The following is a 23,679-nucleotide window of genomic DNA, read 5'->3' as shown; positions in this document are numbered from 1 at the left end:
TGAACGGACCTTATAGTCAAAACCATTAGCGACGTCTCAACTCGGCGTCCATAGACTCTGCATCAGCCTACAAGTTTAATACGAAAGAATGGATGCATTAGCCGCAAATTAGACCAATAAATCAAATGGGCCCTTAATGGTCATTAATTACCCTTTGTTTGAACCAAGAGATGAAACCGGGATAGTCGCCTCCATGCTTTGCGAGAAGCTCATACTCTTCAACGGAATCCTTTTCGATGACCGCTCCATCCGAGGATTCGGCGACGTATCGACTATATCAAATATCCGGGAATAAGAGTAGTTCAAAGCAATTAGAAGTTGCGGAACAATAAATTACCGAGAACTTACTCGATGTACGGCCGCACTTCTGTTAGGTTGGTGAAGATATACAATGAAATGGTCCGCCATTCTTCGACATCCAACGATTTCCCTTTCGAAGCATCGGATGGTGCGAGCTTACCTTTGAATAGGCTGAGGTTGGATCGAACTTTTTCTCGATCGCCATCATTGTACCGAGGCTTCGGGTTATGCAAATGATGATTTTTGGCTTCGTAGTGTGCTGTCACGAAGTTTTCCTCCTCCTTAGTAATGAATGACTCGGCCACCGATGCTTCAATTCTACGTTTCTTTTAACACTTAGCTCGAATCGTCTTCTGCATCCTCTTAGTTGAGTAGCACCATCGATTTTGAACGGGCCCCCCCATTCTTGCCTTGGTCGGGAGAAGCAAAATCAAATGTTGCATTGGATTAAAGAAGCCCGGTGGAAAGATCTTTTCTAATTTGCAGAGCAACTCCGGCGCCAACTCTGCCATTTCATCTAGCACGCCACGCGATAGTTCTTTCGCACAAAGAGAACGGAAGAAATAGCTCAGCTCTGCCAGTACTAGCTATTCATCCTCAGGGATAAAGCCACGCAACATCACCGACATTACCCGCTCAATCCATATGTGCCAATCATGACTCTTGAACCCAAATATTTTCAATTTCTCAAGACTCACTCCCCTCTTTAGATCCGCAGCATACCCATCGGGGAACATCAACCGCATTTTCACCCACAATAGCATTTCCCTCATAGCTGGCCTTTCAAGATTGAACCATGCCTTTGGCTTCGCTATGCTTTGATTTCCTTTCCGTTGTCGCAAGTTTTGCAACGGCCTATCACATAGATCCTCCAGGTCGATTCTATCCATAGGATTATCTTTTGACTTCCCCTCTATGCCGAACAATGTACCAAAAATGGCCTCCGCAATATTCTTTTCAGTGTGCATCACGTCAATGTTGTGTGGGCAAAGGAGGTCTTTGAAGTAAGGGAGATCCCATAAGCATGACTTGTGAGTCCAGGCGTGTTCCGTATTATACCCTTTGAAGTATCCTGGACGCAAAGGATCAGGCTCGAGAGCGTTTAACTGATCAAGGGTCTGTTGGCCTGTCAACGCAGGTGGTGCAGTGTTTTTGACAACTCTACCTTTGATGAAATTCTTCTTGTCTTTTCTGAACTGATGATCAGGATCCAGGAATTGTCTATGCATGTCGAAGCAAGAATACTTGCGACCAGCCTGCAGCCAACGGAACTGAAGAGCTGCCTTGCATGTGGTGCACAGGAACCTTCCATGCACACACCAGCCAGCGAATAGCACAAACGCGGGATAATCATGCGTTGAGTACATGTACCACACATGCATTTTGAAATTTGTTTTGGTAGCTGCGTCGTAGGTCTTGATCCCATTATCCCAGGCTTCTTGCAACTCATCCTTAAGCGGTTGCATGTACACATTCATATTCTTCCCCGTCTAGTTGGGCCCTGGAGTTATCAACGTCAGGAAAATGTTCTTTCTTTTCATAATCTCTCCGGGTGGCAAATTTAGTGGAATGACAAATACAGGCCAACAACTTTATTGTGTTGCCGTCATACCATACACATTGAACCCATCCGTGCTGCTGGCAACTCTAGGTTGCCTTGGATCTTCCGATTTATCCTTATGTAATGCATCGAAGTGCCTCCACGCAAAACCATCTGAAGTGTGTACCAGCATCTTGTTCCCATCCGCATCTAGTTCGGTTCTTTTGCCCAATTTGTGCCATGTCATCTGTCTGGCCATCTCTTCGACCATGAAAAGATATTGAAGTCTTGGTACGATTGGCAGATATCGAAGAACACTAATGGGGATTTCGGTCTGATTCTTCTCACCCATGCCGTTGTCTACCACAATATACCTGGAAGAATTGCAAATGGGGCAATAGTTCAAGGCCACATACTCAAGCCTAAATAAGGCACATCCATTCTCACAGGCATGTATCTTCTCATAGGGCATCTTAAGTACACGGAGGATTTTCTCTGACTGGTACATGTTTGCAGGCAGTACATGGCCTTTGGGTACAAAGCGTCCAAATATCGTCATCATCGCGTCGTAGCATTCTCTGCCTAGGTTGAATTGAGCCTTCAGAGCCACTACTTGCACGATGGCATCCAACTGACAAAGCTCAGTCTGCTCATGGAGAGGACGTTTTGAAGACTCTAGCATTTCATAGAAGGCCTTTGCTGATTCCTCCATCTCATCGTCCGAATCACGAGCATCATCAAAGTCTTGCACCATGTCTTCAATCCCGGTACCATGCTTGTCGGTGCGACGACGAATCACCTCAGCTCTACCACGTTGGGTAGACTCACCATGAAAAGTCCACACCGTATAATTAGGCGTAAAACCCCACTTCTGCAGGTGTTTACCCATTCCAAACTCTGTCTGCTTTTTCCAATTGTCGCAGTTGGGACATGGGTACCATGTTTTATGCTAGCCATTTGCAAATGCGGCTCTCACAAACCCCCTGGTTTTTGTTAACCATTCATGGGTCATGTCTTTCTGACTAGGGTGACCAGTGTACATCCAATCACGATCACTCATGTTGCCTAGCTACCTATGGGGGCACAAGAAATAAATATATAATTCATCAGCTATATTCATACGCTAATGAAGTTTGTCAGTTTTATTACGTCCATGCAACCTACATGCTAATAGGTAAAGATATGTCCTAATCCCACCCGAGTATGTGTAGACTGGGTTCGTTTTCCCATGCTCTGCTCCAGATGCGACGCAGAATTTCGGCAACACCTCCCCGCTGTTCTCCTGATACACGTCTCGGCAATAAGCAGAGAGGATGTGTACCTGGAGAACAACAGGGGAGGCACTGACGAAATTCCGCATCGGATCCGGAGCACAGCATATGGGAAAACAAACCCAATCTACACATACTCGGGCTGTCCATGGATAATGTTGGACAATGCGAAAGGATGGCGGTTATAAATATGCAAAGAAATGCATATTTATAGATGTCGCCCTTTTGAACAGGAGACGCATACTGGTCACGCATACTCATGATTGAAGAAACCTATAGCTAGCAAGTTTCATCGGCACGAAGACTGGGACAGAGCAAATTAAGGGGGTAGGACGAGAAGTCATTTGTGCTCACCAACAAACGCAAGGGCGGAGCTTGTCCAACGCACGTGGAGGTCGTCGAACAACTGCACATTGAAATTCACCCGATCAACACAAATATGATGTTTTCATAATTAACATAATCAGAAAATATGTGACCTAACTCATAATTTAAAAAATTATGACCCCGTCGGCTTAGTGGCATCGATGGTCGGTGGTGTCGGGTGTCGGTGGCGTCGATGGTCGGTGGTGTCGGGTGTCGGTGGCGTCGGCGGTTGGGGGTTAGGTGTGTCGGTGGTCGGGGGTTAGTCTTGTCGGGGGTCGAGGATCACTGACGTCGGGGGTTGGGGTCTCTTTGGTCAACAAGAGGCCGAAGAGGTGTCAGGGGTCAGGGGTTGGGGGTCAATGGTGTCGGGGGTCGGGGGTAGGGGGTCGGGGGTCGAGGGTCGAGGGTCAGGGGGGTCGGGGGTCGAGGGTCAGTGGCGTCGGGGGTCGGGGGTCGAGGGTCAGTGGCGTCGGGATTCGAGGGTCAGTGGAGTCGGGCGTCGGGGGTCGAGGGTCGAGGGTCAGTGGCTTCTGGAGTCGAGGGTCAATGGCGTCGGTCATCGGGGGTCGGGGGTTAGTGGAGTCGGGGGTCGGGAGTCGGGGGTCGGGGGTCAGTGGTGTCGGGCGTCGGGGGTCGGGAGTCGGGTCTCAGTGGCGTCGGAGGTCGGGGGTCGAGGGTCGGGGGTTGGTGGCGTCGGGTGTCGGGGGTCGGGGTCCTTTTCTTTCTTCTTCTCCTCTCTCCTCTTCTTCTTCTTCTTCTTCTTGATCATCATATTATTTTTCTTCTTCTTCTTTCTCCTGCTCCTCCTCCTCCTCCTCCTCTTCTTCTTCTTTCTTTTATCTTTCTCCTCCTTTCCTCTTTCTTCTTCTTCTTCTTCTTCTTCTTCTTCCTTTTTCTTCTAGTTTATTATTCTCTTATTTTCTTTTAAGTTTTTTTCTATCTATTTTTTTCTTCTCTATCTACTTTTTCTACCTAATAAACTAACTATCTAATTTCACATAAAAACGGAAAAAAACTAACTATCCAATTTAACAGAAAAAATAGAAAATAAACTAACTATCTAAATTAACTATCTAATTTAAAAGAAAAAACAGGAAATAAAGACAAAAAGAAAAAAAACTTACCTGCAGTGGGAGGAGGGGAGGGCGAGCTCCGGCCCTGGGCGGCGGGGAGGAGGGGCGTGGGGAGGAGGTGCGCGGGGAGGAGGGGAGGGCGAGCTCCAGCCGTGGGCGGCGGTGGTGGGCCGGAGTGGTTCCGGTGGTTGTGGTGGCGGCGCTTGGGTGGGTAGAGCGCGAGGAGGAGGGCCGCAGGGAGGAGGGACGCGGGGAGGAGGGGAGCGGGGAGCTCCGGTCGTGGGCGGTGGCGGTGGGCCGGAGCAGCTCAGGTGGTGGTGGCGGCGGCACTGGAGTGGGCAGGGGCGCGCGCGAGAGACGCAGGAGATCGAGGGGAGCGGGGATGGAGTGTGTCGTTAGGGGAGCAGGGGTGGGGGCTGGGTGCCGTTAGGGGGAGCGCCCCTTTGCCGTCTGCAGAAGCTGGGAGGCAGACGGCAAAGGGGTGGGTGGGGTGGGGCGGGCTTCGGCCGTTAGGGTGGCGCCCCTTTGCCGTCTGCGTGCTCTTTGCCGTCCGCCTCTGGGGCCTTTCCATGTGTCAGCAGACGGCAAAGAGGTGGCCGACGGCAAATAAAACCTTTGCCATCAGCAACCTCTTTGCCGTCTGCTTTGTACCAGCTGACGGCAAAGAGGATCTTTGCCATGCGTCAGCAGACGGCAAAGGCATGGCAGACGGCAAATTTCTCAATTCCAGTAGTGTGAGGAACCACCTTCGTTGGCATATCACCAAATGAGAAGTCGACAAGGACTCTTTCCAGCTCATCCTGAGACGTTTCGACAAACAACAACCAGACGCATGGCGACACCATAAGAAGACCCAGAAGATTCAGAGGACTCCTCTCCATAGCACGAAGCAAGCATGACTATCAAGTCCAAGAACCCCTAGGGTGTGATGAGTCGTGAATCCCCTATACGAGGTCGAGTCCGTGAAATGGTTCACATGGGACCATGTTGTGTGTTGTTTGTTTTCTTTGATTGGGCTCTGATATAAGTCGCGCTTTTGCCTCACGCAGCGGGTACATGATTATATTACCTGTTTTATCTTGATGTTTGAATTGAATTTTAACACTTGTTTGATTGCACTTGCACTATAGCACCACTTAGGCACTCCCCTTAGTGCTACTTTCTTTCTCCCACTCTTTCTCGACAGCTGGAGGCCAGCAAGACGAGACGCACCAAGGATTCGCTTCGGCAGACAACTGACACTGAAGATGCGAACTATGATGTGCTCCACCACACGTGACCTGTAGAAGTGATGCTTTCCCTCAAGATTGGAAACCCCTCCCTAGACCAACCTAAACCTCACAAGTTTTCCCATCTCAAAACTTTGGGACACGTGTGTAATACACGGATTTTCCACACCACCCATTGAGCCCGAGTAAACCCTTGCTTAGCACTGGGTTCTTTATGGAACGACTGATCACAATGAATAAGTATCCTTCATTCGTATGCTAGCACCATAACCCTGATGCCATAGGAAGGATCGTCCTTGGAGATATGAAATGTAGTCAATGTGATGTTGTGATGATAATATGTATCTTGATGATACATCTAGACTAACTTGGTGGATCGCAAGACCCTTATAAAGGTAGGTGAACTTTGTGGAACAAGTTGATAAAGTAGCATAACCAACATATTCCTCGAGTAAGCTTGGATTTAGTAGGATGATTATGATCACGATCTAAAATTCTTGGTGGTATAATAAAATTGCCTTTATCGATTAACAGTCATGGTTTGATGATGTTACCATAATGACTTGGAGTAGCGAGTAAGAGTTCTTATTGTACTTGAGTTTTGGATTTAAATAGCTAGTCTCAATAGAGTATCAATAATGAAAGAGACCAAAAGGTCTGGAGTAAATTGGATTAGTCCGACAATCTCGATCATGATCCTATGTCTCTCGGTGGATGACCAGTACAAGTAATTGGAGATGTCTGAATGATGCAGGAACCTATGTAAGCTGGGCCTTGTAGATTAGTTGGCCATGATATTGAAAGTTGGTGGATACACTATGACGTAGTCCTGGCGATAATATGTAGATTATGAAGACTCTAGGTGGTCATGTAGAACCCCATTGATATTGGATTTGTAGGAATAATTAGTATAGTGGTGCTTGATGAATTGACAAACCCTTGATCGTATTCATAAAAAAGAAACAAGACCTTGGATTGGTATACTATATGTTTCCTTAACATAGGAATGCAGTACCCTGTCCATTGCATAATCTAGATGAGAACTTGGATTTGTAGCATCTCAGTTCAAGCTTAGCATCTTGTATGCTCTTCCGAGGATTTTTTACATAGGGATGCATGTGTAACTTAGTTATAGTATACCTACGAGATTTAGGTTAAGTTCTCCCCTCAGACCCCGGAGTTGACTAGCATGATTCATGTGGAGATAACTTATGTGAGTTTGGTATTTTCGATGATATAGGGTGATATTGTCCAGAGACATAGGTTAGGCTATGGGCGTCTAAGGAATGTGTTTAAGGAAAAGATGATAGTTCTCTCACATCCTAAGCTCCTTGAAGTCCCAAAGCTTCACCGAGCCATAAGATGGTCGGGTTATGACCATAGGAAACGGCTCTAAGTCGTTAGACTATGGCCAATCCTCTGCCCCGACCACCACCAACCATGTCTATGACGAACATGGGCATGTAGAGCTAGGTCATGTTGGACCACAAACCCCTCGGCCAGTCACCGCCCATAGCGAGTTCCGGCTCTCCTCACCTGTCTCTTGAGCACTGTGTTTATGTGATGCTTGGGGAAGTATGTTGTTATCCTAATGGATGACATACTGATTCACCCAATAAGAGGAGGAGCACTTTAGTCCGGTTTGGGCAAGCCCCAAAAACACATGTCGCAGTGCCCCTCGAGAGTAAGGTGTTATCTCAATAAGGTGATCTTCTCGAAGCAACCTCAAGGCAGCGGACTTCTATCCTACGCAATACAAGACGAAGAACCGCCATGGTTGGGAAACCACGACTATCGGATTTTGGGCTCCACAAAACCCTAAAGATTTGAACTCAGGGGCGTGTACGAAGATCTCTCATGGGTTCACCTCAACTAACTCACTACTTGCTCGGGATGGCAGAGAGCTCACTCGAAGATGAGGGAAACACATAACACAAGAGTTTACCCAGGTTCAGGCCACTGCGAAGCGTAAAACCCTACTCCTGCTTTGGTGGATTGCCTCTTGTGGAGGTTGGTGGATGAACTAATACAGTGTTCTTTGGCCTCCTGAGGCTGGGTGGCCTTAGTGGTGTGAAGGTGGGTGAATGAGAATGAATCTCCCCCTACGAAGTAGCATACCCTCTCTATTTATAGTGGCGGCCCTGGTCCTCTTCCCTTATTGTTTCGGCAGGAAGGTACCCCGCAATGGCCAATTTTGAAGGGGAACAGGGGAACATGCTCTAGTGCCCAAAGGTGGTATTCGCCCGAAAGTGGCTCCCGTGCTGCAGGGATGAGTACATGGGTGACGTCTGCCCCGCTGGTGGGCGGCGGTGGTTTTGTTGCACCAGAAAGGAAACCTTTGGAAGATGCCTTGGGAACCCCAGGACGTCCTTGCCCCCTTTGCACTATACGGGAACTGCTCTGTCCTACTGTCTGCTGCTCGTCTGTCCTTCCTTTGCGTCACCCTTGACTCCTGAGGCCGGGCCTCGCCTCGGAATATCCGCCACTCCGGAGGGGTCCTGAGGAGGCCCCTAGCGGGTCTTGATGCCGTTCCTCCTCACGAGGCTTGGCCCCTCACGAGGGCTTTGCATTGAGTGGTGTCGGGCCCGCTGGTTTGCGTGACAAAATGGGCCAGCCCTGGGCCACAGGCAGGCAGGTCTGGGTACCCCCATTCCCAGAACGCCAACAATAGCCCCCGTGCCCACGACATGCTCGGGTTGGCTCCTGGGCGGAGCCTCGGGGGGCAGCCTGAGGCGCCGCGGGCACTAAATGCATGTGGGCCAGGGCGGTGCGCGTCATGCGGCTAATGTTGGGTCTTCATTGTCTTCTGCCTTTACCCAGCTCATTCCATTAGTGCATTATTGCTTTCCCTTCTCCCACACTAGCTCTTCCTCCTCAGTCTCCAACTCCAACCGACATCTCCCAGATCGAGCGCCGCACAGCTCCCTTTCCAGTTGAGCGATGGCGCCCTCTGGCAAGCAAAAGCTAGAGTAGCAAGGTCCTTCCCTGGCTCCTCCATTCTTGGAGTGCGCCCTTTCCAAGGACGCGGATCTTGTCCCCGTGCTTCAATGGACTCTGGGTCCAACAAGCACGGGCGGACTCTGATCTAGCCTGGCTCCATAGAGAAGAGGCCCATGACGAAGGCGGTATACCCCTTCTTCCTCCAAAGCATCTTCGGCGGGCTGGTGCCGCCCTTCTCGTGGTTCTTCTCCGCCATTCTGAACCACTATGGGATCCAAGCCCTTCATCTCCAGCCCAACTCCATCTTGTTCATATCTGTCTTTGCATTCTTCACTGAGGCCTTCGTTGGCGTGGAGCCTTCAGTAACCCTCTTCCGCCACTTCTTCAGCCTACGCCTGCATGACGACGTCCATTTGTCGGCATGTGTCTCCTTCGTGGCGGCCCATAGCCACAATCTGCTCCTGAAGGCCGGGACGAAGGTGGAAAACTTCAGGAACCGTTGGGTTTTCATGACCCTCACGGATGCCAACGTTCGACTGGAGGAGCCAAAGGGGTTTCCGGAGAAGACTTCTGCGTGGAGCTTAGTGAAGCTCTTCGACGCTCGAGCTGTGCATTACTGGAGCGCTTTTCCCACGACATAAGCGCTAAGAGGATGACCGGGGGGATGATAGTGGAGGAGTTCCTGGAACAGGGCCTGGCTCCTCTCTAGGCCCACTCCAGACCCATATGGGAATACCGGGCCGGTGACGACGAAGTCAGGCTCTGGTCCCAGGACCTTCCCATTGAGGATCTCAATAGGGCCATGGAGAACTTGCTGGGCGGCGACCCGGGTGACCTTCCCGAGGCTCTGTCTCCATTGTACCGTCACGACGATCGGGCGGACCTGGTCGCCGCAATGCCTGTCTTCGACGAGCGGGGGCTCCTGCCGGCTACGGGCTCCGGTCCGCTGGAGGTGTCATATGGCGACCCGTCCGGTGAGGGGGACTCGAAGAAGACAGTCGACGACTGCCCGGCGATCGCGCCTGTCCCGTCACAAGTCATCCTTCTGTGTGAGATTGAAGATGATGATGCCACCGGTGTGGCCCCCGCAGGGATCTCCTCGCACATAGCCAGGACCTGCAGGGGACCCACGTCGACCCTGTGCGCCACGTGGTCTGTGTACATGCTCGCCTCCCAGAAGCTCGGGGCTGAGCGGTGCCCGGCGCATCCCGCCTCTGCCGGCGGGAAATCCGAGGCGCCAGGCTCGCCCCCCTTGGTGGGGGGCCCTGTCGCCTATGTCGTCGCCGGTGCGAAGAGGAGGAAGAGATGGCGCGATGTCAAAGAGTAAGTTACTTGTCTTGGCACGCCTCCCGCGTCCATCGTTCACGCTCGGCTAATTCCCCTTTTTGCCTGATTCATAGGGGAGTCGTTTCACTAGGGTAGAAGACGAGCATCAAGCCAAAGATGAGCGTCAAGCCGAAGACGACGCCTGACACAATGTCCGCCCTTCTCGACATGTCGCCGCCTTTCGATGGAGAAGGGGAGGCTTGCGGGGCGTCCTCCCAGGCCTTAGTCGCTGAGCCCCTCGAGCCCCCGAAGCATCCTGAAGCGATCATGGAGGCGTCGTTGCGTGAGAGGCAGGCTCTAGAGATCCCTCAATCTTCTGATATGCCAATGCTTCCGATCCCCGAGCAGCCTTCGGAGCCTCCTGTCCCTCATGATGCTGCCTCCCTAACGGCACCACCCATGACAGTAGTAGAGGCTCTTCAGGGGGAGGTCTAGAGGACCTCGGTATTCACCCAGCGCGTCTTGAACACGGCCTTCATTGCCCTGGGCAAGGTAGCAGTCGAGATGGGGAAGGGCGAGAGGGAGGCCACGGCTGCCCGCGCTGCGCGTGAGGAGGCGCTGAAGGAAGCCTACGCGGCTGCCAAACGCTGCAAAAAGGCGGAAGCCCGCCTGAAGGCCCTCCAAGAAGAACAAGCCAAGCTAGCCGAGCAGCGTCGCCAGCGGGAGGAAGAACTCATGGCCTGCAAGGCCAAGCTCGATGTTCGGGAAGAAGAGCTGTCCTAGGAGGACAATCGCCTGGGCACCAAGCAGGCACGCTCGGACAAGCAGGAGAAGGAGGTCACCTCGAGGAATTCCCTCCTCGATGCCAATGGGGAAGCCTCGCCGTGGCCGAGAGGAAGAAGTTCGCGGAGCTGGTTGGCTTCGCTGATATTTAGCTCACGCTTCGCGCAGTGCTCCACTCCCTCTGTCGGGACGGGTTCGACGAGGCTCTCACCACCCCAGAGAGCAGCTTCGCCGCGCTCGCGGAGGTGCTCACCATGGCGTTGGAGGACGCCGTGATCCAGGTGGACAAGATATTGGACATTGAGTGTCTTGACCTCTTCTTAGAGCCCGCGACACACGTCTTCAGTCACCTTTATCTTCGTGATTCGGGATTCGACTTCGGCTCCGTGATCCTGCCGATCCCCACTGAGGCCCACCACAGCTCCGCGGAGGCGGTGAAGGGCCTCGTAGAGGCGTTGGCGAAGAGGTTTACCCGCATTGCAGCTCCTTCATCTCCGGATGCTGCTGAAGACGGTGACGAGGAATACGACACTTTTGACGCCAATGACAAGCCCCCTGAAGATGGGGTGACCATCGACGGCGGCTCCTCCTGACTTCTCCCCCTGTTTTTCCTCCAATGCACATCATGCCTCATGGAGGCGTCAAACTCATTTGCGTTTTCATGAACACGTCAAGGCTTGTAATAACTGAATGCTTGAATTTTTTCTTCATCTCGTTCCTGTCAAGTTTGTTGTGATACTCTGCGTCAGCAGGCCCCACCCCGCACGTACCTTCGCCGAGGTTGGACAAACCAGAATTCTAGGACGTGTCAAAAAGGGAAGGGGCTACGAGCGCAGTTAGGCCCCTGAGTCGCGATGCTAAGGAGTCCCCCTTGACGCGCGAGCTGCCCTCGTGAGGGGAACACGGCGAGGATTTCGAAACTTCAGGACACCTTCAGTACTCCGCGTCGGCAGGGCCCGCCCCGCGCATACCTCCCCCCGACTGAACCGACCAGAAACTAAGGACGACCCAAAGGGGGAAGGGGTGTTGGAAATATGCCCTAGAGGCAATTATAAAATGGTTATTATCATATTTCCTTGTTCATGGTAATCGTCTATTGTTCATGCCATAATTGTATTAACAGGAAACAGTAATACATGTGTGAATAAATAGATCACAATGCGTCCCTAGCAAGCCTCTAGTTGGCTAGCTCGTTGATCAATAGATGATCATGGTTTCCTGATCATGGACATTAGATGTCATTGATAACGGGATCACATCATTGGGAGAATGATGTGATGGACAAGACCCAATCCTAAGCATAGCACTAGATCGTATTGTTCGTATGCTAAAGCTTTTCTAATGTCAAGTGTCTTTTCCTTCGATCGTGAGATTGTCCAACTCCCGGATACCGTAGGAGTGCTTTGGGTGTATCAAATGTCACAACATAACCGGGTGACTATAAAGGTGCACTACGGGTACCTCTGAAAGTGTCTGTTGGGTTGGTACGAATCGAGATCGGGATTTGTCACTCCGTGTGACGGAGAGGTATCTATGGGCCCACTCGGTAGAACATCATCATGAGCTCAATGTGACTAAGGAGTTAGTCACACGATGACGTGCTACGAAACGAGTAAAGAGACTTACCGGTAACGAGATTGAACAAGGTATACGTATACGGACGATCGAATCTCAGGGCAAGTTCTATACCGACAAATTAAGGGAATTGTATACGGGATTGATTGAATCCTTGACATTGTGGTTCATCCGATGAGATAATTGTGGAACGTGTGGGAGCCACGATGGGTATCCAGATCCCGCTGATGGTTATTGGCCGGAGAGCGTCTCGGTCATGTCTACATGCTTCCCAAACCCGTAGGGTCTACACACTTAAGGTTCAATGACGCTAGGGTTATATGGAAATGTTATACGAGGTTACTGAAAATTCCTCAGAGTCCCGGATGAGATCCCGGACGTCACAAGGAGCTCTGGAATGTTCCGGAGGTAAAGATTGATATTTGGATGGATGGTTTTGGACCCCGAAAATGTTTCGGGCGTCACCGGTAGCATACCGGGACCACGAGGACCAACGGAAATGGTCCCGGGGGTCCACCGGAAGGGGCCACCAGGCCCAAGAGGTAGCATGGGCCAAAATAGGGAGGGCAACCAGCCCAAAGTGGGCTGGTGCGCCTCCCACAAGAGGCCCAAGGCGCAGGAGGGGGAGAAGGGGGGGAACCCTGGCGCTAGTGGGCCTAAGGCCCACCTAAGGGGTGCGCCACCCCCTCCCCCTGCCCTAACCGCCACACCTCCCATCTGGGGGTGCTGCCACACCACCTAGGGGGGAAACCCTAGGGGTGGCACCCCCCTCCCCTCCTCCTATAAATAGAGAGGGGTTTGGGGCTGTTTTGGACACCGTGTCTTCTCCCCTCGGCGCACCCTGCTGCCCTCCTTCCTCCTCCTCCCACGTTGCTTGGGGAAGCCCTGCCGGGAGACCTCGTCTCTCTATCAACACCACGCCGTCGTGTTGCCGGAGATCTTCCCCAACCTCTCCCTCCTCCTTGCTGGATCAAGGTGCGGGAGACGTCACCGAGATGCACGTGTGTTGAACGCGAAGGTGCCGTAGTACGACACCAGATCGGAATCACACCGCAATCTGAATCGCCGCGAGTACGACTGCATAAAACATGTTCTAGCAACTCTTCTGCTTAGCGATCTTCAAAGGTATGAAGATGCACTCACCCCTCTCTCGTTGCTGGTCTCTCCATAGGAAGATCTGAATATGCGTAGGAAATTTTTTGAATTTATGCTACGTTACCCAACAGTGGTATCGGAGCCAGGTTTTCTATGCGTAGATTCTATGCACGAGTAGAACACAAAAGGTTGTGTGCGATGATTTGTCAATTGCTTGTCACTACTAGTCTTATTATTTTCCGGCGGTATTGTGGGATGAAGTGGCCCGGACCGACCTTACACGTACGCTTACGTGAGACTGGTTCCACTGATAGACATGCACACCGTGCATAAAGGTGGCTAGCGGGTGTATGTCTCTCCTACTCTAGTCGGATTGGATTTGATGAAAAGAGTCCTGATGAAGGGTAAATATCTTGGGCATATCATCGTTGTGGCTGTCATGTAGGTAAGAAGGCGTTCTTCCTAGAAACCCAAATCAGCCACGTAAAACTTGCAACAACAATTAGAGGACGTCTAACTTGTTTTTGCAGGGTTTGACATGTGATGTGATATTGCCAAAGTTGTGATGTTGCATGTATGATGTATGAGATGATCATGTTATTGTAATAGGTTTCACGACTTGCATGTCGATGAGTATGACAACCCGCAGGAGCCATAGGAGTTGCCGTAATTTATTGTATGAAATGCAACGCCATGTGCTTTCTACTTTTACCTCATTGCTAACGGTTAGCTATAGTAGTAGTGATAGTAGTAGTTCGCGTGACGACTTCACGGAGACACGATGATGGAGATCACGATGATGGAGATCATGGTGTCATGCCGGTGACAATGATGATCATGCGATGCCTGATAATGGAGATCAAAAGAGCAAAGATGATAATGGCCATATCATGTCACTTTATGATTGCATTGTGATGTTTATCATGTTTTTCATCTTATTGCTTACAACGACGGTAGCATAATAAGATGATCCCTCTTAAAATTTCGAGAATGTATTCCCCTAGGTGTGCACTGTTGCGAAGGATCGTTGTCTCGAAGCACCACGTGATGATCGGGTGTGATAGATTCTAATGTTCGCATACAACGGGTATAAGCCAGATTTACACACGCGAAACACCTAGGTTGACTCGACGAGCTTAGCATGTACAAACATGACCTCGAATACAAGAGACTGAAAGTTCGAACATGAGTCGTATGGTTGAATACGATCAGCATGAAGTTTCTCACCATGATGACGAGTCAGTCTCACATGATGATTGATACGTCTCAAACGTACCTATAATTTTTGATGGTTTCATGCTGTTATCTTGTCAACTTTGGATGTTTTATATACCTTTTATATCTTTTTTGGGACTGACTTATTAATTCAGTGCCAAGTGCCAGTTCCTGTTTTCTCTGTGTTTTCGACTCTATTCAGATCTGATTCTGGAACGGAGTCCAAACGGAATAAAACTCCCGAAATGAATTTTTCCAGAACGAAAGAAGATCGGGGGACTTGAGGGCCAAGGCACGAGGCCCACAGGGAGCCACAAGCCCTGACGCCGCGGCCAGGGGGGCGCGGCGACCAGGCTTGTGGCCTCCCTGGCGCTCCCCTGCCCTAGCTCTTTGGCCTATAAATTCACTAAAATCCCAGAAAAAATTAGGGCGTCCACGAAACCACTTTTCCGCCGCCGCAAGCTTCCGTTTCCACGAGATCTCATCTGGAGACCCTTCCCGGTGCCCTGCCACAGGGGACTTTGGAGCTGGAGGGCTTCTACATCAACATCATCGCCCCTCCAATGACTCGTGAGTAATCTACTTCATACCTACGGGTCCGTAGTTAGTAGCTAGATGGCTTCTTCTCTCTCTTGGATCTTAAATACAAAGTTCTCCATGATCTTCATGGAGATCTATCCGATGTAATCCTCTTTGGCGGTTTGTTTGTCGAGATCCGATGAATTGTGGATTTGTGATCAGATTATCTATGAAATATATTTGAGTCTTTGCTGATTTCTTATTTGCATGATTTGATATCCTTGTAAGTCTCTCCGAGTCTTGGGTTTTGTTTGGCCAACTAGATCTATGATTCTTGCAATGGGAGAAGTGCTTGGTTTCGGGTTCATACCGTGTGGTGACCTTTCCCAGTGACGGAAGGGGTAGCAAGGCACGCATCATGTTGTTGCCATCAAGGGTAACAAGATGGGCTTTCATCATAGATTTGAGATTGTCCATCTACATCATGTCATCTTGCTTAAGGCGTAACTCTGTTCTTTTGAACTCAATACACTAGATGCATGCTGGATAGCGGTCGATGTGTGGAGTAATAGTAGTAGATGCATAAAGTATCGGTCTACTTGTTTTGGACATGATGCCTATATGATGATCATTGCCATAGAGAACGTCATGACTTTGCGCGGTTCTATCAATTGCTCGACAGTAATTCGTTCACCCACCGTCTACTTGCTTTCATGAGAGAAGCCACTAGTGAACACTAAGGCCCCCGGGTCTATTCACAACTATCGTCTCCACTTTTACTTTTACTTTGCTTTGTTTACTTTTTGCTTTCAGTTCTCACTTTGCAAACAATCTATAAGGGATTGACAACCCCTTCATAGCGTTGGGTGCAAGCTCTTTGTGTTTGTGCAAGTACTTGTGACTTGACGCGATCCTCCTACTGGATCAATACCATGGTTCTCAAAATGAGGGAAATACTTACTGCTTCTGTATGTATCACCCTTTCCTCTTCAAGGGAACACCAACGCAAGGCTCCAAGGCCGCGGGCGAATCCTTTGCATATTTGCCAAGGAAATCCCTGTAGGCGTAGCCAGCAACAGAAGGACCTCTGACTCCGTTGCCGGGGAAGGTCTTTTGTTGCCATAGCAGAAGGATTTCTGGCGCCGTTGCCGGGGAGGAGGATCAAGTCAAGAATAGTCTCCCGTCAACGTGCCGATTTCTGGCGCCGTTGCCGGAGAGGAGAGATCAAGTCAAGATCTATCCAAGTAAGTGTCACTAACTCATCTCTTGCATTTACCTTTTCGGCCAGTTGCCTCTCGTTTTCCTCTCCCCCACTTTACATTTGCCTTTCTCCTTTACCATTTTCATTTTCCTTTTGCCTTTTGCCGTTTTCCTTTGCCAGTTTTCTTGGTTGCTTGTGTTCTTGTTTGTTTGTCGAAGTCATCAAGTCTGAAAACACCAAACTTTGCGACTTCTCGAATACTAATAATAATGATTTTATTAGTACTCCGATTGCTCCCGCCACTAGTGCGGAATCATATGAAATCAACGCTGCCTTGCTGAATCTTGTTATGAAAGAGCAATTCTCTGGCCTTCCTAGTGAATATGCCGCATCCCTTCTCAATACTTTTATTGAACTTTGCGATATGCAAAAGAAGAAAGATGTGGATAATGATGTTGTTAAATTGAAGCTTTTTCTGTTCTCTTTGCGAGATCGTGCGAGAACTTGGTTTTCTTCTTTGCCTAAAAATAGTATCGATTCTTGGAATAAGTGCAAAGATGCTTACATATCCAACTATTCTCCGTCGGCTAAGATTATCTCTCTCCGTAACGATATCATGAATTTGAAGCAACTTGATCATGAACACGTTGCACAATCTTGGGAGAGGATAAAGTTAATGATTAGAAATTGTCACGCTCATGGCTTGAGTTTGTGGATGATTATACAAATCTTTTACGCTGGTTTGAATTTTGCTTCTCGCAATATCTTGGACTCCGCCTTAGGTGGAACGTTCATGAAAATGACGTTAGGAGAAGCTACAAAACTCCTAGACAATATCATGACAAACTACTATGAGTAGCACAATGAAAGGTCATGTGCTAGCAAAAAGGTACACGCTATAGAAGAAATTAACTTGCTTAGTGCTAAAATGGACGAGTTGATGAATTTGGTTGCTAGTAGAAATCCTCCTTTAGATCCTAATAACATGCCACTATCTTCCTTGATTGAGAGTAGCAATGCTAGTTTGGACATTAATTTTGTTGGTAGGAACAATTTTGGCAACAACAATGCTTTTAGAGGAAACTATGTTCCTAGGCCTTTTCCTAGTAACTCCTCTAACAGTTATAGAAATTCCTACAACAACACTTATGAAAATCATAACAAATTACCCTCTGATTTAGAGAGTAATATCAAAGAGTTCATCAACTCTAAAAATATTTTCAATGCGTCCATAGAGGAAAAACTACTCAAAATAGACGATTTGGCTAAGAGCGTTGATAGGATGTCTTGTGATATTGACGCTTTGAAAGTTAGATTTGCTCCTCCCAAGGTTAACTTGGATGAAACTCTCAAAGCTATGCGTGTCTCCATGAATGAGAGCAAAGAAAGAACCGCCCAAATTCATGCTAAGCATGAATGGTTAAAAAGGGTGCGTTCTAGTGATGCAAATCACGAAGATCTTAAAGTGCTTGGTGTGACTCCTCTTGAATCTTTGTTTTCGCGTGTCAAACCTGTTGATGAAGGGGCTGGATATGAATCCACTTCGGTTGAAAAACGCCCCAATGATTCGGACTCCACCTATCTTGATGATAAAGGTGTGGAGAGTGGAGTAGAAGAAATCAAAATATTGGGTAGTAATGAAACTCCCACTTTGGATTTCAAGGAATTCAATTATGATAGTTGCTCCTTGTTCGAATGCATTTCGTTGATGCAATCCATTGGAAACTATCCACATGCTTATAGCCAAACCAAAGCCTTTACCGCTCATATCGTAGATGCTATGATGAAATCTCTTGAAGAGAAACTCGAATTAGAAGTCTCCATACCTAGAAAACGTCATGATGAGTGGGAACCTACTATCAAAATCAAAATCAAAAACTATGAATGCAATGCTCTGTGTGATTTGGGTGCTAGTGTTTCCGCGATTCCAAAGTCTTTATGTGATATTCTTGGTTTTCATGAGATTGAAGAGTGTTCTCTTAATTTTCATCTTGCGGATTCTACTGTCAAGAAACCCATGGGAAGGATCGATGATGTTCTTATTGTTGCAAATAAGAACTATGCACCCGTGGATTTCATTTTACTTGACATAGATTGCAATCCTTCATGTCCCATTATTCTTGGTAGACCTTTCCTAAGGACTATTGGTGCTATCATCGATATGAAGGAAGGGAATATTAGATTTCAATTCCCTCTAAATATGCGCATGGAGCATTTTCCAAGAAAGAAAATAAGATTGCCTTATGAAGCTATGATGAGGGCTACTTATGGTTTGAGCACCAAAGATGACTATACGTGATTCCATCACCTTATGCCTAGCTAAGGGCGTTAAACAATAGCGCTTGTTGGGAGGCAACCCAACGAATCTATCCTTCTTCTTTCTGTTTTGTGTTTTCCACACTTTCATAATTCTGTTACGATTGTGTTTTTTTGTGTTTCTTTTACGTTTGTGCCAAGTAAAACCGTTATGATTAGTCTTGGGGATGATCGTTTGGTCACGCTGGAAAAGACAGAAACTTTTTGCTCACGAAAAGAATTTTCATTTTTTTTCTGTGAGATATTTTGCATTGATGCTTTTTTCTGCTGATTGCTACGCAAATTCTTCAGACTTTCGTAATTGTTCAGAATTTTTGAAGTACCAGAAGTATACAAAGTATACAGATTGCTACAGACTGGTCTGCTGTTAACAGATTCTGTTTTTGTTGAGTTGGTTGTTTATTTTGATGAAACTATGGATAGTATCGGGGGGTATTAGCCATGAAAGATTGAAAATACTGTAACCCAACATCAACATAAGGAGAATTTAAGTTTTCTACAGTACCTAAAGAAGTGGTGGTTTGCTTTCTTATACTAATGCTATCACAAGTTTCTGTTTAAGTTTCGTGTTGTGAAGTTTTCAACTTTTGGGTGAAGTTCTTATGGACAAAGTGATAAAGAGTGGCAAGAGCTCAAGCTTGGGGATGCCCAAGGCACTCCAAGTTGATTCAAGGATGCCGTAATAGCCTAAGCTTGGGGATGCCCCGGGAAGGCATCACGTCTTTCATCTTCAATCCATCGGTAACGTTACTTGAGGCTATATTTTTATTCACCACGTGTTATGTGTTTTGCTTGGAGCGTCTTGTATTGTATGAGTCTTTTATTTTTGTTGTGTCACAATCTTCCTTACTGCACACCTACAGAGAGAGACATGCACTGACCGTGATTTTGTCGAGCTTCACTTATATCCTTTGGTTAGACAATTCAGCTCACATGTGTTTCATTTATATCTTTTGAGCTAGTTGATTTTGCTCTATGTGTTTCACTTATATCTTTTAGAGCACATCGGTGCGTGGCTTGGTAGTTGATCTATGATATGAAAGTAGTCTCAAAAGGGGTAGTTATCCAAAGGGATATGAAAACTTCCACCTTCATGTGCATTGAGTAGTTAGAGAAGTTTGATTCATCTCAATTAGTTTTGAGTTGTGGTTCTGGTAATATTGAAGTTATACTAGTAAGGTGTTGTGGATCTAGAAATACTTGTGTTGAAGTTAGTGATTCCCGTAGCATGCACGTATGGTGAACCGCTATGTGATGAAGTCTGAGCATGATTAGTCTACTGATTGTCATCCTTTGTGTGGCGGTCGGGATCGCGCGATGGTTTATACCTACCAACCCTTCCCCTAGGAGTATGCGTTGAATGCTTTGTTTCGATTACTACTAGAACTTTTGCAACAAGTATATGAGCTCTTCATGACTAATGTTGAGTCCATGGTTTAGATGCACTTTCACCTTCCACCATCACTATCTTCTTTAGTTCCCTGCAACTTTCGCCGGTGCACAAAACCCACCATTAGCCTCCCTCAAAACAGCCACCATACCTACCTACTATGGCTTTTTCAAAGCTATTCCGAGATATATTGCCATGCAACTACCACCATGACATGTGCCACCACTTCTACATTGCCATTGCATGATCATAAGATAGCTATCATGATGTCTCCGTTGATCTCTATGCCATGCTAGATCATTGTCACGGTACACTACCGAAGGCATTCCATATAGAGTCATGATTGCTCTAAGTTTTGAGTTGTAAGTGTGATGATCATCATTGATGGAGCATTGTCCCATGTGAGGAAATAAAAGAGGCCAGCGAAGCCCATTTACAAAAAGAGGCCAAAGATGCCCACCAAAAAAAGAGAGGCCAAAGAGCCCACCAAAAAATGAGAGAAAAAGAGAGAAGGGACAATGCTACTATCTTTCCACACTTGTGCTTATTAAGCACCATGATATTCATGATTGAAAGTCTCCCGTTTTGTCACCACCATATAGCTAGTGGGAAATTTTCATTATATAACTTGGCTTGTATATTCCAATGATAGGCTTCCTCAAAATTGCCTTAGGTCTTCGTGAGCAAGCAAGTTGGATGCACACCCACTAGTTTTCTTTAAGAGCTTTCACATACTCTTAGCTCTAGTGCATCATTTGTATGGAAATCCCTATTCATTTACATTGATATCTATTGATGAGCATCTAGATAGCTCGTTGATTTGCCTAGTCAATGTGACCATCTTCTCCTTGTTTGCCTTGCAACCTCCACCACACTCAACTCCACTTATAGTGCTAAAACCATGGCTCACGCTCATGTATTGCGTGAGAGTTGAAAAAGTTTGAGAAGTAAAGGTGTGAAAACAATTACTTGGCCAATACCGAGGTTGTGCATGATTTAAATTTCTTGTGCAAGGATGATAGAGCATAGCCAGACTATATGATTTTGTAGGGATAACTTTCTTTTGGCCTTGTTATTTTGAAAGTTCATGATTACCTTGCTAGTTTGCTTGAAGTATTATTGTCTCCATGTCAATAGAAAACTATTGTTTTGAATCTAACGGATCTGAACATTCACGTCACATAAGAGGAGTTACAAAGGACATCTATACTAGGTAGCATGAAAGCATCAAAAATTCATTCTTTATCACTTCCCTACTCGAGGACGAGCAGGAGTTAAGCTTGGGGATGCTTGATACGTCTTAAACGTATCTATTATTTTTTATGGTTTCATGTTGTTATCTTGTCAACTTTGGATGTTTTATATACCTTTTATATCTTTTTTGGGAATAACTTATTAATTCACTGCCAAGTACTAGTTCCTGTTTTTTTCTGTGTTTTTGACTCTTTTCAGATCTGATTTTGGAACGGAGTCCAAACGGAATAAAATACCCGAAATGAATTTTTCCAGAATGGAAGAAGATCGGGGGACTTGAGGGCCAAGGCAGGAGGCCCATAGGGAGCCCACAAGCCCTGACGCCGCGGCCAGGGGGGGCCCACGGCGACCAGGCTTGTGGCCTCCCTGGCGCTCCCCTGCCCTAGCTCTTTGGCCTATAAGTTCCCTAAAATCCCAGAAAAAATTCGGGCGTCCGCGAAACCTCTTTTCCGCCGCCGCATGCTTCTGTTTCCGTGAGATCTCATCTGGAGACCCTTCCCGGTGCCCTGCCGGAGGGGACTTTGGACCTGGAGGGCTTCTACTTTAGACCTACGGGTTCGTAGTTAGTAGCTAGATGGCTTCTTCTCTCTCTTGGATCTTCAATACAAAGTTCTCCATGATCTTCATGGAGATCTATCTGATGTAATCCTCTTTGGCGGTGTGTTTGTCGAGATCCGATGAATTGTGGATTTGTCATCAAATTATCTATGAATTATATTTGAGTCTTTGCTGATTTCTTATTTGCATGATCTGATATCCTTGTAAGTCTCTTCGAGTCTTGGGTTTTGTTTGGCCAACTAGATCTATGATTCTTGCAATGGGAGAAGTGCTTGGTTTTGGGTTCGTACTGTGTGGTGACCATTCCCAATGACATAAGGGGCAGCAAGGCACGCATCATGTTGTTGCCATCAAGTGTAACAAGTTGGGCTTTCATCATAGATTTGAGATTGTCAATCTACATCATGTCATCTTGCTTAAGGCGTTACTCTGTTCTTTTGAACTCAATAGACTAGATGCATGCTGGATAGCGGTCGACGTGTGGAGTAATAGTAGTAGATGCAAAAAGTATCGGTCTACTTGTTTTGGACGTGATGCATATATGATGATCATTACCATAGATAACATCCTGACTTTGCGCGGTTCTATCAATTGCTCGACAGTAATTCGTTCACCCACCATCTACTTCCTTTCATGAGAGAAGCCACCAGTGAACACTACGGCCCCCGGGTCTATTCACAACTATCCTCTCCACTTTTACTTTTACTTTGCTTTGTTTACTTTTTGCTTTCAGTTCTCACTTTGCAAACAATCTATAAGGGATTGACAACCCCTTCATAGCGTTTGGTGGAAGCTCTTTGTGTTTGTGCAGGTACTTGTGACTTGACGCGATCCTCCTACTGGATCGATACCTTGGTTCTCAAACTGAGGGAAATACTTATTGCTTCCGTGCTGCATCACCCTTTCCTCTTGAAGGGAACACCAACGCAAGCCTCCAAGGCCGCGGGGGAACCCTTTGCATATTTGCCAAGGAAATCCCTCTAGGTGTAGCCAGCAACAGAAGGACCTCTGACTCCGTTGCCGGGGAAGGTATTTTGTTGCCGTAGCAATGATAGGACACGGGTTAGTCAACATGGATCATGTATACTTAATTTGATTAAATGAACTTAATTGTCATGAACTTAGTCCAAAAGTTGTCTTTATAAATATTGTAGATGGCCAACGTCAACCTCAATTTCAATGCATTCCTAGAGAAAACAAGCTGAGAGATGATGGTAGAAACTATGCGGACTGGGTTCGCAACTTGAAGCTCATCCTTGAAGCACCTAAAAAGGCTTATGTACTTGATGCGCCGCTAGGTGACCCTCCCGCTCCCGTAGCAGCCCAGGACATTCTGAACGTCTGGCAAACGCGGAGTGATGACTACTCTCTGGTTAGGTGTGGCATGTTATACAGCTTGGAAACGGGGCTCCAAAGGCGTTTTGAGCAACATGGTGCATATGAGATGTTCCAAGAGCTGAAACTGGTTTTCAAGCTCATGCCCGTGTCGAGAGATATGAATTCTCTGACAAGTTCTTTAGCTGTAAGATGGAGGAGAACAGTTTTGTCAGTGAGCACATACTCAAAATGTGTGGGTTACACGGTCGTCTGACTTCACTTGGGGTCGAACTTCTGGATGATGCTATAATTGACAGAATCCTCCAGTCTCTCCCACCAAGCTACAAAGGTTTTGTGCTGAACTACAACATGCAAGGGATGGAGAAGACCATTCCCGAGTTGTACTCGATGCTCAAGTCTGCATAAGTAGAAATCAAGAAAGAGCATCAAGTGTTGATGGTCAACAAGACC

Source organism: Hordeum vulgare, chromosome 6H, assembly GCF_904849725.1.
Source record: "Hordeum vulgare subsp. vulgare chromosome 6H, MorexV3_pseudomolecules_assembly, whole genome shotgun sequence".
NCBI lineage: Eukaryota > Viridiplantae > Streptophyta > Magnoliopsida > Poales > Poaceae > Hordeum > Hordeum vulgare.
Note: the sequence above shows the minus strand (reverse complement) of the source record.